This window comes from Adiantum capillus-veneris, chromosome 19 (genome assembly GCF_014529385.1).
Source record: "Adiantum capillus-veneris isolate H3 chromosome 19, ASM1452938v2, whole genome shotgun sequence".
Taxonomy (NCBI): Eukaryota; Viridiplantae; Streptophyta; class Polypodiopsida; order Polypodiales; family Pteridaceae; genus Adiantum; species Adiantum capillus-veneris.
In genome coordinates, this window is record NC_140949.1 from 110,566,053 (window position 1) to 110,578,419 (window position 12,367).

Genomic DNA, 12,367 nt, shown 5'->3' on the forward strand with positions numbered 1-12,367 from the left:
CTCCTTATATAGGAGACGAAGAGACACAAATGAAAAGACACGTCTCCTGGTGAAGAGACATGACTTTAGATGTAAAGACACATCCTTTCGGCGAAGAGCTACAACCATTGGGCGAAGAGTCGCAACCGTAGAGCGCAGGGGTGTGACCAGTTGTCGAAGGAGTGTGGCTTTTGGGGAAGAGGCGTGTCTTTTGAAGGGTCGCAACCATCCAAGCATAGGGGTCCTCCTTGGCATGGCACTTCGCATTTCTGCAACTAGGAGTAGATGTAATACTGCAACATAGTCACAATCGTCACATTCCTTCTCTCTTTAAACAGAACCCAGGGTAGTTGAAGAAAACTCCGGGAGAATGAAATATATTTTTGTAGTGCTTCTGCATCCAAAGCTCTTTCTGTTAAGTCCCACTACATGGCACTGTTATTGACCATAACTATCTTGCCAAACTAAAAACTGATCATATCTGCAACTTGATAAGTGCCTTTGTCAAAGTCTTTTGTAACCGTGAGCTTTTTCCAAGAAAAGATTGAATCTTTATCTGCTTCGAGTGAAACTATTGGTAAACTGACTTGAGTTTTATGTTGAGTGAAGACCATTGGTTGGAAATCTGCAAGGTATTCCATTGGTTTGTTTGGAACATTAAAATCCTCCTGAAGGGATGTCGTAGATTCAGACAGAGTAGTGTTTGGAGGTATATCCATCTGTAAAGGTTTATTTGTGGAACAAGTTGTGTTCAAAGATTCAGTTGCAGCGACTGAAGGCGTGCTGCAAGAGTCTTCATCTGTTTTATCCTTTGCATCGCTTAAGGTAAGGATTGGAATCTTCAAGTTTGAAAAATTATCATTCACCATAGCATCTGGTATCTATTTAGAGACAAAGACTGTATTCCGCAAGGGCGGTGATGAGGCGACTTTTTCTGCCTAGATCACAGCCAAAGAAAGGGTTATGTGCCTGTTGGTTGTCACACAAGAACCAAAATTTCTGAATGGGTTATGTGCCTGTTGGTTGTCACACAAGAACCAGAATCTTCTGAATCTTTAGCTGTTTTAGTGGGTATTAAGGCTTCCAATTGAAAAGGGAGAGATTGAGGGAGATGTGGCCCCTCAGACCTCTAAAGAACCCTTGTGCACAAGGAAAGAATTTATAAACCTTCAACTGTACCACCATCAGATAAGAAAGATTTAAATGTAGGGCATATACTTCAGCTCGAGGATTGGTTCTAGTATCTGTTCTGGGTTCTGTGTCTGTCTGTGGAGTGTTGGGAATAATAGTAACCTTGAGGAAGGGGGTTCTCTGGCAAACTCTCCTCCGGAACCTCGTCTATGTATGAGAGATACGAAATAAGGGGTGATCGTCTGCCATGGCTGTGGGTCAGAATGCGCATAGGAGAGAGGCAAGGAGCCAGTGTTGGATGGGGAAAGAGGGGCAGCGTGAGAATTTTGCAAACGCTCGCCTTGCGATACGTGTCGTATTTTTTTTTCACGCTGCTGGTTGGTTTGTATGATTAAAAAAATTGTTCACACAGTTAAATTTGGGGCATGCCAGCCAAGTTTGGCCGGCCACTTTGGGGCTTAATAAATTTGGGGTATTTTCTAATACGTGCTTCATGTAGGCTGCTCATGTAAAAAAACCCAACGAAGAGGTGCGTAGAGAGTTTGTAGCATCCAGCGAGGACTTTTTCAGCAGATCCCAGCGTTTCAGCAATTCAGGCTAGCAGCAGGGAAAGGGTGCGCAAGGGCAGCAAAGGGGTGCGCTAGGGGTAGCCTCGAGAAGGAAGGGATGCGATCCCGCAAAGGGTGGTGGCTTTTCATACGAAGGTGTACGAATTTGAGCTCAAAAAGGCACATCCCTTCGAATAGCCCCATCCAAAATCACGAGCATGACCGGTACGCCCACACATGGCCATGCTGTTGTCCCTTGTCTTTTGTATTATTATAGCATTAATACATGAATAAATTCAGACTACCTCATACCGATATGTGTGCGTAGACCATCGTTCTTCGGCTTCCATGCAATGACGGGACGGGGTGAGCGTGTAGCGGCTAGGGTGAGAGGCTCACAACCTTTGGGTGCGGGGAAGATTTTTGCTCTGATACCACTGTGAGGATTAGTGGTGCTAATCCTATAATTAAGACCAAAACTTCATACTTAAGATCAAACCGAGACTTAAGAAACAAGAACACTTGTTGTTTGAATGAATTAAAATCGAGTACAATAGGCTCCTTATATAGGAGACGAAGAGACACAAATGAAAAGACACGTCTCCTGGTGAAGGGACATGACTTTAGATGTAAAGACACATCCTTTCGGCGAAAAGTCGCAACCGTAGAGCGAAGGGGTGTGACCAATCGTCGAAGGAGTGTGGCTTTTGGCGAAGAGGCATGTCTTTTGGGCGAAGGGTCGCAACCATCCAAGCGTATCTGCAACTAGGAGTAGATTTAATACTGCAACATAGTCACAATTCTGACATAGCACATCGTATCCCATAGGATAAATGAGTGTCCATATAGGCCGGTTTGATCACATATCCATCCTCTATTAGTTGGAGGAGATGCTCTCTATAGAAAGCCATCTTTGTACCCAACTCTTGTACTGGCTATATCCATGTGCTTCTGGTATCTAGTTGAATCAAATCGTGACATATAGGTCTAGTGCTCTCTGCGCATGTGAGAGAAAGGGAGGGTGCATCCAAGGAGTACTGGAATGGAGGTAGTCTATCCATGCTGAAGCCATGTGACTCAAACCATGATGTCATCTGCCCATACCAACATGTTGTGTCCCCTTGTAGCGTTAGCTATCGGGATGACTCAAGTGCTAGACGAGCCTATCGGTCTTTGGGAAGGTCCCATAAATTATGCATGAAGGAAACTGATTTAGTAAGGGCCTCAACTAAGAGAGGAGGGGCAGCTAGCTCAGCCCGAATAATCTCATGTGGCACTGAGGCCTTTGCCCGAATCATCCGAGAGATCATAGAGACTAGAGGCCTTTCCATACGTCTCCATCCATCAGTGGTGCCAGTGGTACCCCCCAAATCTGAACCCCATAGAGCATAGCTGAAGCCACTAGAGTGTCAAAAAGCCACAGCTTTGTTTGAGGTTTCTGAAATTGAACCTGCAAACACATCTTCTCCAAACCTCCTAAGGCTGCATGAGCTCTTGTGAATCTAGTCTTTGCTGCCTCCTCAATGAAAATGCCGGTCCACTGAAGACTACCCCAAGATAGGTGTATGCATTTGTATACTCCACCGTCTCCTGGCCATATGTAAAAGTAGGTGGTGACCTCTTGACCCACTGTGGTGTGGTGTTAAACACCATAACCTTGGTTTTCCCCAGGTTAACAAACAATCCACTATCGTGGGCAAATGTGTACAAAGCATCTAAATGACGCTGCATCCCCTCCGGGGAGTTGGAAATCAACACAATATCATCAGCATATAACAATAGTGGGATCCATGTCCCTGCCAACTGTGCTCCTCTATCACCATCCCTCTCAATGTAGTCAGCAGCCTCATCCACATACATGCCAAATACTGTAGGAGATAGTTGGCAGCCTTGTTTCACCCCAGTGGTGGAGTGAACCAAGTCAGAAATCCCCTCTGGAGTGCGTACATGTCCCACTACTGACTTGTATACCCAGATCAACTCTTTTGGAACCCTCATCTCTTGCAGTCTGCGCATCAATCTAGCTTTGGGCACTGTATCGAAGGCTTTGTGGAAGTCCACAAAGAAACAATAGAGCCGCCTCCCACGTGATCTCCCTCCTCAATAGTGGCTCTAAGTGTCAGAATATGATCAAGAGTAGAAAAACCTCTCCTGAAACCCGCTTGTCTTGCTGCCTACACACCCTCTCTCTTTGCCCATCTACTAACTGCTGCTCAAGGATGGATGCATACAACCATGCCAATGTGTGGCCAATCATGATAGTGTGGTAGTTCCAAGGCTCCATAGGGTCCCGTGACTTGAAGATAGGTACGATCGTGGACTAACTCCAAGTATCAGGTAGGCCCTCGCATATGGCATAGTTGAACATCACTGCTAGAAGCTCTGCAAGTAAATTTTGGCATGTATAAATTGATCTGCTACTAGGCCATCGTGATCATATGCTCTCCTAGTCTTCATCCTATCAATGGCTGTAGGCATGGCTCTGGTGGATCTGGAAGAGGTGGCTGCCCTGAGACGGTATAGAGAGATGATGCATACTGACTTATACCTTCGTAGAAGTGATGACCGGTGGGGGGGAGTGCTCATGGAAGAGTCACTGTCACAAGATGGGCACCACGTGCCATAGAAAAGAACAGACATAGCAGACTTTTAGCACTCCATTAACAACTGAATTGAGAGAGAGACGACACGTGACACAGAGTGGCGGAATTCCACCCCAGAGAGTATTGGCCCCAAACCTTGGCGCCCCTTTCGATATTTCTTTACTTTATATTGCATCAACTTAGTGCAAGCCGGTACTCCAGACTCTGCACCTTCTCTAGGAAGCGTGCTTGAGAATGAGCCCATGGCCTCATATTTAAACGCCCTAGGCCCAAAAGCAATTTACATGAAAAGCCTTCAAAATCAAAAGCATCTGGTCCAAAAGCAATGCCCAAAAGCTGCCAACATAAATCATGGAAATCTGTACAACTGCCACGTCAACAATCAACGCAAAACGCGGAAATCAGTACAGTCTGCCACGTCATCATGTCAACGCAAAACAAGGTTTTCCGTATAGCTGCCATGTCATCAGATTCTACCCTATGTGTGTGAGGGTCCAGCTTTATTTTAATTCTTTATGTCACTTGGGCCCCATCGGACGGGGTCCCATAAGTTGGTAGGACTTCTTCTTCTGTTGTTGCTTGTTCTTCTTAGGGTTTAGGCCCCTCGGTCGTGATCTACAAGTTGGCTCCATTCTTCAGGGCTTGACACGTCAGCAATTTGTGACATCCACCCTTCTTGAAAGAAAGTAATCGTCCGTGATCACAACATATCTGCAAAACAATTCAAGTTAGCTCAAAATTTCCAAGGGTCATTCCGAGGGACAATCCGAGGGACAATCAGTTTGCTCTTTTTTTTTATATTTATAAAGGAGTTGGCTTCTCCTTTTGTCTAGATCGGAACTCTTGATATTCCGGCGTAGTAAAATTAGCCATCACACCCAGACCGCATTGATCTTCCGCAGGTGTCTTGATGGACTAAAATTACATACCCCAGTAATCTCATCCAATTAGGAATTTTCAGTGGTTGGCACATCACAATGCAACACAAATGCTCACATATGCATGTTACAGACACAACAAACAGCGCCGTTGAGCACTCCCCCGAGAAAAACGGTCTGCAGTATGAAGCTACTCAACGACTACCTCATCACTCCCCCCGCAAATAATCTTAAAAGGTCCGAGCCATGAGCTCAGAGGACTGTATAACCAAACGCTCCCTAGGCATCGGCCTGCGTCGTTCGGAGGTTTTCTAGCATACAATGGAACGCTCTCTAGACATCGCTCCCTAGACATCAGCTTGCGTCGTTCGGAGGTTTTCTAGCATACAAAGGAACGCTCCCCAGACATCGGCTTGCGTCGTTCCGAGGTTTTCAAACATACAAACGAAACGCTCCCCAGGCATTGGCTTGCGTCGTTTCGAGGTTCAAACAATACCAAAACAGTTTTCTCACTACTCCACCTGAGAGTAAAATCACCAATCAAAGAAACCAATATTTAAACTAGAGTCAAACATTTCAAATCGGCACCAAAACAGGTTTAAATAAGATACCATCCGTTTCAAACAAATTTCAAATAAGATCACCAAACAAGTTCTCAAACATAACTCAAACTTAAAAAGCAATCTTGACATTAGTGGAGCTCGAAAAGTCGATTGACTTTCCATCGTGAAACCTGCACCGAAAATTAGGGTTAGGTTTCTTCCATAAGGTCGTAGCCGAGCAGAGCATGGTCCATTAGCTCTTGGACAGACAGTGCTCCTGTGGCAGTGATGGTAGTCCCATGATATAGCAGTCACACCGGACCTCCAAGGTTATCATCTTGAGAAGGGACACTTGGTGAGAGTTGTCCAAAATTTTCAAGTCGTAATCTGCTAGGGTTTCCATGGCAAGCATTTCAGGATACCCCACTCTGCGAGAAGTTGCACTTAGAAGGAAGACGTCAGAAACCATATAACTTTGGGCCAAAATTTTCTTGAAAGTTTTGGCTTATGGCCTGTAAGACATGAGCGGTGAAGACGTGAGCGTGCCCGATGCGCGATGAAGTAAGGGTGGGAGTGCCTACTAAGTCTGGGGTCGGGCCCCCGAACATACGTCAAATAAAATTCCTGTAGTCTCTGGTTTGCTCTGTCTCCTCTTTTGTAGGACCGGTATGCTTTCAAAAAAGTACACACTTGATGCTTTGATACCACTGTCACAAGACGGGCACCACGTGTCAATAGAAAAGAACAGACACAACAGACTTTTAGCACTTAAATTACAACTGAACTGAGAGAGAGAGAGAGAGAGAGAGAGAGAGAGAGAGAGAGAGAGAGAGAGAGAGAGAGAGAGAGAGAGAGAGAGAGAGAGAGAGAGACGACACGCAACATGGAGTGGCAGAATTCCGCCCTAGAGAGTATTGACCCCAAACCTTGGTGCCTTTTCGGTATTTCTTTATATTGCATCAACTCAGTACAAGCCGAGACTCTGCACCTTCTTCAAGAAGCATGCCAGAGAATGAGCCCATGGCCTCATATTTAAAGGCAGTGCAAAATCAGGGTTTCCTGTACAACTGCCACATCATCAAATTCTACACTGTGTGTGAGGGTCCGAGCTTTATTTTAATTCCTTTGTCTCTTGGGCCCCATCTGACGGGGTCCCATAAGTTGGTAGGACTTCTTCTTATGCTGTTGCTTGTTCTTCTTAGGGTTTAGGCCCCTCGGTCATGATCTGCAAGTTGGCACCATTCTTCAGGGCTTGACACGTCAGCAGTTTGTGACAGTCGCCATGCCTCGCCTGAATCCTGGCTCAAAAACAACGGATATAAATCCCGCTCTAGCCGAGCTAGAAACGCCCTCTTCTTTCGTCGTACCAAATGCCGAGAAGCAATTCATGATTGCTTGTGAGTAATGACACCTAGAAATACTCCCTTTGAAGTCGGGCTCTCGTCTCTGTGCTCCCAGAACGGCGGCGTTGCTGAGGCTGGGTATGGGGGTACGCCTCTGCTTTTGCATCATGTAGTGTCTCTATCAATATATAGTGAGCTCCCCTAAAGGTCTCCCCGGATCCTCTGTGCATAAGCGTCTGGAGATACCATGTATGTAGATAGAATCAGTTTCTGAAGTAAAAGTGTATCGGGTATGCGTAGGTGTCTGTGCCAGTCGAGTTGTGTTGAATTGGAATGAGATGGTAAATGTGAGGAGAGCATGGTCTACTGCTACCCCAATAGGCCTGGACCCGACTGTAAAGTCCTGTAGAGGGTATGCAACTCGGCTGAGCAAAAACATAATCCACTATGCAAGTGAAAGTTGTGTGTGTGTGTGAGAGAGAGAAATGAAATGAAATGTTATATTAACGTCTTCAAAAGGCCAAAGTGACCTATGAGACCAGGAAGTTACAATGCGGTGTATCTGATATCAAGTCAGATTAACAAAATAAATTAAATTAAATTAAACTAAACTAGGGATAACAAGATATAAATACTGCGTAATCCTAAACTAAGCGGATAGGTGTGAAAGGCGAAAGGCGTGAAACGTGTGAACTGAGCTATACAATGTGTAGACAATTTGGGAGGGAAGTAGAGATCTATCTGCATAGAGATCCATCTTCATCTGCACCCTGGACGACGAAAAAGTATGGCTCGAATCCTTTGCTGTAGCCTCCTTCGAAACTGTGTAGCTCCTCTTCTCCATCGGGGTCGTCTAGATCTCCCTAGCTCCAATGCACGATCTATGAGAATGCCAGTAGTGCGGGTAGACCTCTCCACTGTTGGTTGCTCCTCTGTCTGTTCTTCTGGGTGTTCAATATCTAGTGTAAAGAAATCTGTGATCTGTCTCTGGGGTTGTCTCTCTTCAGCTCTCCTCAGTAAAGTTTCTCTATGCCTGTGTAGCTCAAGTAGATACAGCCCAAGACATCTCTGATCCTCATAACTCATGACCCTAGATAGTGGCCCGAAACCTTCTCTGAATAGACAATGAAAACGGCCTCGTATCTCATAGTACACTGTGAAATGACATATGTAATGTACCACTGTCTCTGGCTCTAGATGGCATAAGCGGCATATCCTACTATCTGCTGGTGTCCCTCTGAATCTGCCAGTCTCAATCTCGAGCTGATGTGAGGACGTGCGTATCTGGCCAATGGCACATCGGACACCATGAGAAAGATGCCTGTCCATATAGCTAGGTCGAATCACAAACCCATCCCTTGTGAGGTGGAGAAAATGCTCTCTATAGAAAGCCGTCTTTGTGCCCAACTCCTGTATCGGCTCTATCCATGTCCTCCTTGTGTCCAGCTGAATCAGATCTTGACGAATGAGTCTATTAATCTCTACCCGCGTCAAAGACCTCAAGGGTGCCTGTAGAGAGTATTGAAAAGGAGGCAACCTGTCCATGGTGAAACCATGTGTCTGAAACCATGATGCCATCTGTGCATACCAGCATGATGTATCCCCATTAAGAGCTAATTGTCTGGAGGACTCTAGAGCCACCCTGGCATATCTGTCTTTGGTAGTATCCCACAGACTGTGTACAAAAGAGACTGATCTAGTAAGTGCCTCAATCACCATAGGCGGAGCAGCTAATTCCGCTCGAATGATATCATGCGGTACGGAAGCCTTGGCTCTAATCAGCCGAGAGATCATAGATACCAGGGTCTTCTCCATACGCCTCCAACCCTCCTGGCCTATAGAAGGTCCCCAAACCTGCACCCCATATAACATAGTAGAGGCAACCAGAGTATCAAAGAGCCATAACTTTGTCCTAGGTTCATGGAACTGAACCTGCGAACACATCCTCTCCATTCCTCCCAGAGCCGCACCAGCTCTGGTTAGTCTAGTCTCTGCTGCTCTTCTCAAAGAAAATCTCGGCCCAGTAAAGACTACCCCCAGTTAAGTGTATGCATCTGTATACTCCACAATCTCCTGACCATATTTGAAAGTAGGTACTGATCTCCTGACCCATTGCGGTGTGGTGTTAAACACCATAACCTTGGTTTTACCTAGGTTTACACACAATCCACCATCCTTTGCAAAACTGCGTAGTGCATCCAACTGTCGTTGCATACCTTCTGGTGAGTCGGATATCAGCACGGCATATAGCAACAATGGGATCCACGTCCCTGCCAGCTGTGCACCTCTGTCACCCTCTCTGTCGATGTAATCAGACACCTCATCAACATACATACCAAATAGAGTAGGAGACAATGGGCAGCCCTGTTTCACTCCAATAGTAGAGTGAACTAAATCAGATACCCCTTCCGGAGTGCGTACCTGTCCCATCATTGATCTGTACAAAGCCATAATCCCCCAAATCACCTCTATGGGCACCCCCATCTCCTGTAATCTGCGCATCAATCGAGCTCTTGGTACCATGTCAAATGCTTTATGAAAATCCACAAAGCTACAATAGATCCGTCTCCCATGTGCTCTGCCCTCCTCAATGATGGCCCTGAGTGTCAGAATATGATCAAGAGTGGAGAAACCCCTCCTGAAGCCAGCTTGACCCTTCGCTCGTACACCCTCACCCTCTGCCCAATTACTCAAGTGTTGCTCCAGGATAGATGCATACAACCGTGCCAATGTGTGTCCAACCATAATAGTGCGGTAGTTCCCGGGCTCTGTAGGGTCACCAGCCTTGAAGATGGGCACAATATTAGACAACCTCCAAGTCTCAGGTAATCCCTCACACATGGCACGATTGAACAACACTGCGAGAACCTCCATCAGTATATTCCTGGCATGTATAAAGTGCTCCGCTACTAGACCGTCATGATCATATGCCTTCCCGGTCTTCATCCTGTCGATGGCCCTTTGTACCATCTCAGGTGTAAAGAAAGTGCTCGTAGCTGGGCAAGGCTTGGTAGGGTCTGGAAGGGGTTCCTGTCTAGGAACCGTATATAATGATGTCGCATATTGGCCCCACACCTCAGGTGAAGTAATCACTGGGGGAGGGGAGTGTTCATGGAAGAGTCGCCATGCCTCTCTTGAGTCCCTACTCAAGAACATATGATACAAGTCTCGCTCCATCTGAGCTAGGTAAGCTCGCTTCTTCCGTCGCATAAGGCGTCGGAAAGCAATCCGAGACTGTCTGCAAGTGATGACTCCTAAAAGAAGATCCCTCTGAAGTTGGGCTCTCATCTCTCTGCACTCCTCATCATACCAACTATTCTGGGGCATGCTCCCAGAATGTCGTCTCTTACCCGGCTGAGTGTGTGGGTATACCACTGATGCAGCCCCATGCAGTGTCTCAGTCAGTAGAGTGGTGCACTCCTCCACTGAGAGGCATGTACCATTTGTGCCAGCTATGCCTTCCAATAGACGGTCCAGATCTCCTCTGAATAAACGAAATCAGTCTCTGGTGTAAATGTATAGCGGGTGTGTGACCTGCCTCCTGATGTCTGGGTTGTACTATACTGAAATTTAACGGATAGTGTCAAGAGAGCATGATCTACTGCTATGCCCACTGGCCTGGCTCCCACTGTGAAATCTTGAATGCAGGGGACAAAGCTCGGTTGTGTCATAACATAATCCACTGTACTGGACCCATGTCTATGTGGAAAGCATGTGAAACCGGCTGCTCCAAGAAATCGCTGTAAGCCATTAAGTATGGCTAATCTAAGTGTAGTCGTCATTTCCATGAGGTATCTCCCATACTCCGTTTGCTCTCTGTCATCTGAGCATCTGTCAAGTCCCAACTCACCCACATCCAGCTCTCTAAGCATCTCATCTGAAGTGTCATAGAAGACTGTCTGCGCGTTGCCCGTTCAGGCATTGAAGTCCCCTAGGAGAATGATATCACCATCCCTAGAGAACTCCCAAATGTCATCATCTAGGATAGAGAAAGGCGATTGCCCTCTGGATGCGGCATACATTGATGTACTGGGAGGAAAGTAACATATGGCAATATATAGGAATCGACCTGTGTCAGCTCTCAGTCTCACCCACATATATCTAGCATGATCATCTCTTCGTACAATATGCAGTAATGGTTGTAGTTCCTCTCTGAATAGCACTGCTACTCCTCCTGAGCCTCCACTCCCATGCTCAGATCTCGCATTTGTCCTGTGAGCTGTTTCCCATCTGTATCCCACCACATGTGGCATTACCTGTCCAGGGGCCTGATGAGTCTCTGAGAAGAACACAATATCCTTGTCTTTGAAACTCTCCTCAAATGCACCCACGTCCAATCTCATAGACCCATTACAATTCCAGGTAGCCATCTTCAGTGTGGTCCCATATGTCTCGCAGCAGTACGCCACTCTAAAATCACCACCCGTCCATCTCTGTAGAAGGCTATCTTTCCCTTCTCCCTTGCCGCTGTAATCTCTGGCATTACCTCTCTCATATGTGCGAGCTGTGAGAGAGTCGGGTCATCACCGAGGAAAATACCTGTCTTTTTGAGAGTAGGCCTCTTCCTCAAGAATTCCTTCTTCGCTTCCAACGAGGGGAAGCGTAGTATGAGAGCTCTCCCCTTTGAAGACTCTCCCATGCCATCACTTTTCTTACCTACCCTCCATGCCTTTGTGTGCAAAGGCTTCTCCATCCCTATCATGGATGTAAGGCTTGTGACCTCTTTCTCCACATTGTTTATGTCCTTGAGACCGGTCACTCTCACATGCAATGCTCGCATCCGCCTTCTTTGTTCCTCTTCGAGAGTCATGTTGATAATTGTCGGTGTACAAGGAGTTTCTTGACCTTTCCCTTTCTTGGCGACCTCAATCCATTTTTCAGCCTCGTCCGCCTTTTTCTGTGTCCTTCTTATCATCTCCGCCCATGAAGATGTCTTTGCCACACTCAGTTTCTCTTCCTCTGTGATCATCCTTACTTGTTCCTTAATTTCCTTGATTTCATCTATTACGGAGGGTTGAAATTCGCCTTCCTCTAGTCCATTGCTTACTCTATCAGCAAACTCCTGTTTAAGGGCTGAGACTTCTTTTTTGAGTGCCTGTATATCGACGTTTGGGTTCTCCTCTTTGAGGGCTGAGACTTCTTCTTTGAGTGTCCGTATTTCTGCGTTAAGGCTCTCTTTCTCCTTCTTCCAGTGTGCGCCTTCATTGAAGACCATCTGAAGGAGGTTGGCCTTCTCCTTCCACCATCCTTCCATCTTTGTTTTCCACTCCTTCATTTCCCTCTCCATCAGCGCCATCCGCTTATTCGTGAGCATGAAGGTTGCCTTTGCTCTTGGCTTGCAAA

At 46.3% G+C, this 12,367-nt stretch overlaps 1 protein-coding gene across 1 annotated transcript in view; it reads left to right on the top strand.

Annotated features, from left to right (window-relative positions):
- Window positions 1-12,367, top strand: part of LOC147434656 (transcription factor TGA2.3-like) — a 75,590-nt gene that overhangs the window by 23,004 nt on the left and 40,219 nt on the right. The gene's annotated exons all lie outside the window — the stretch shown is intronic.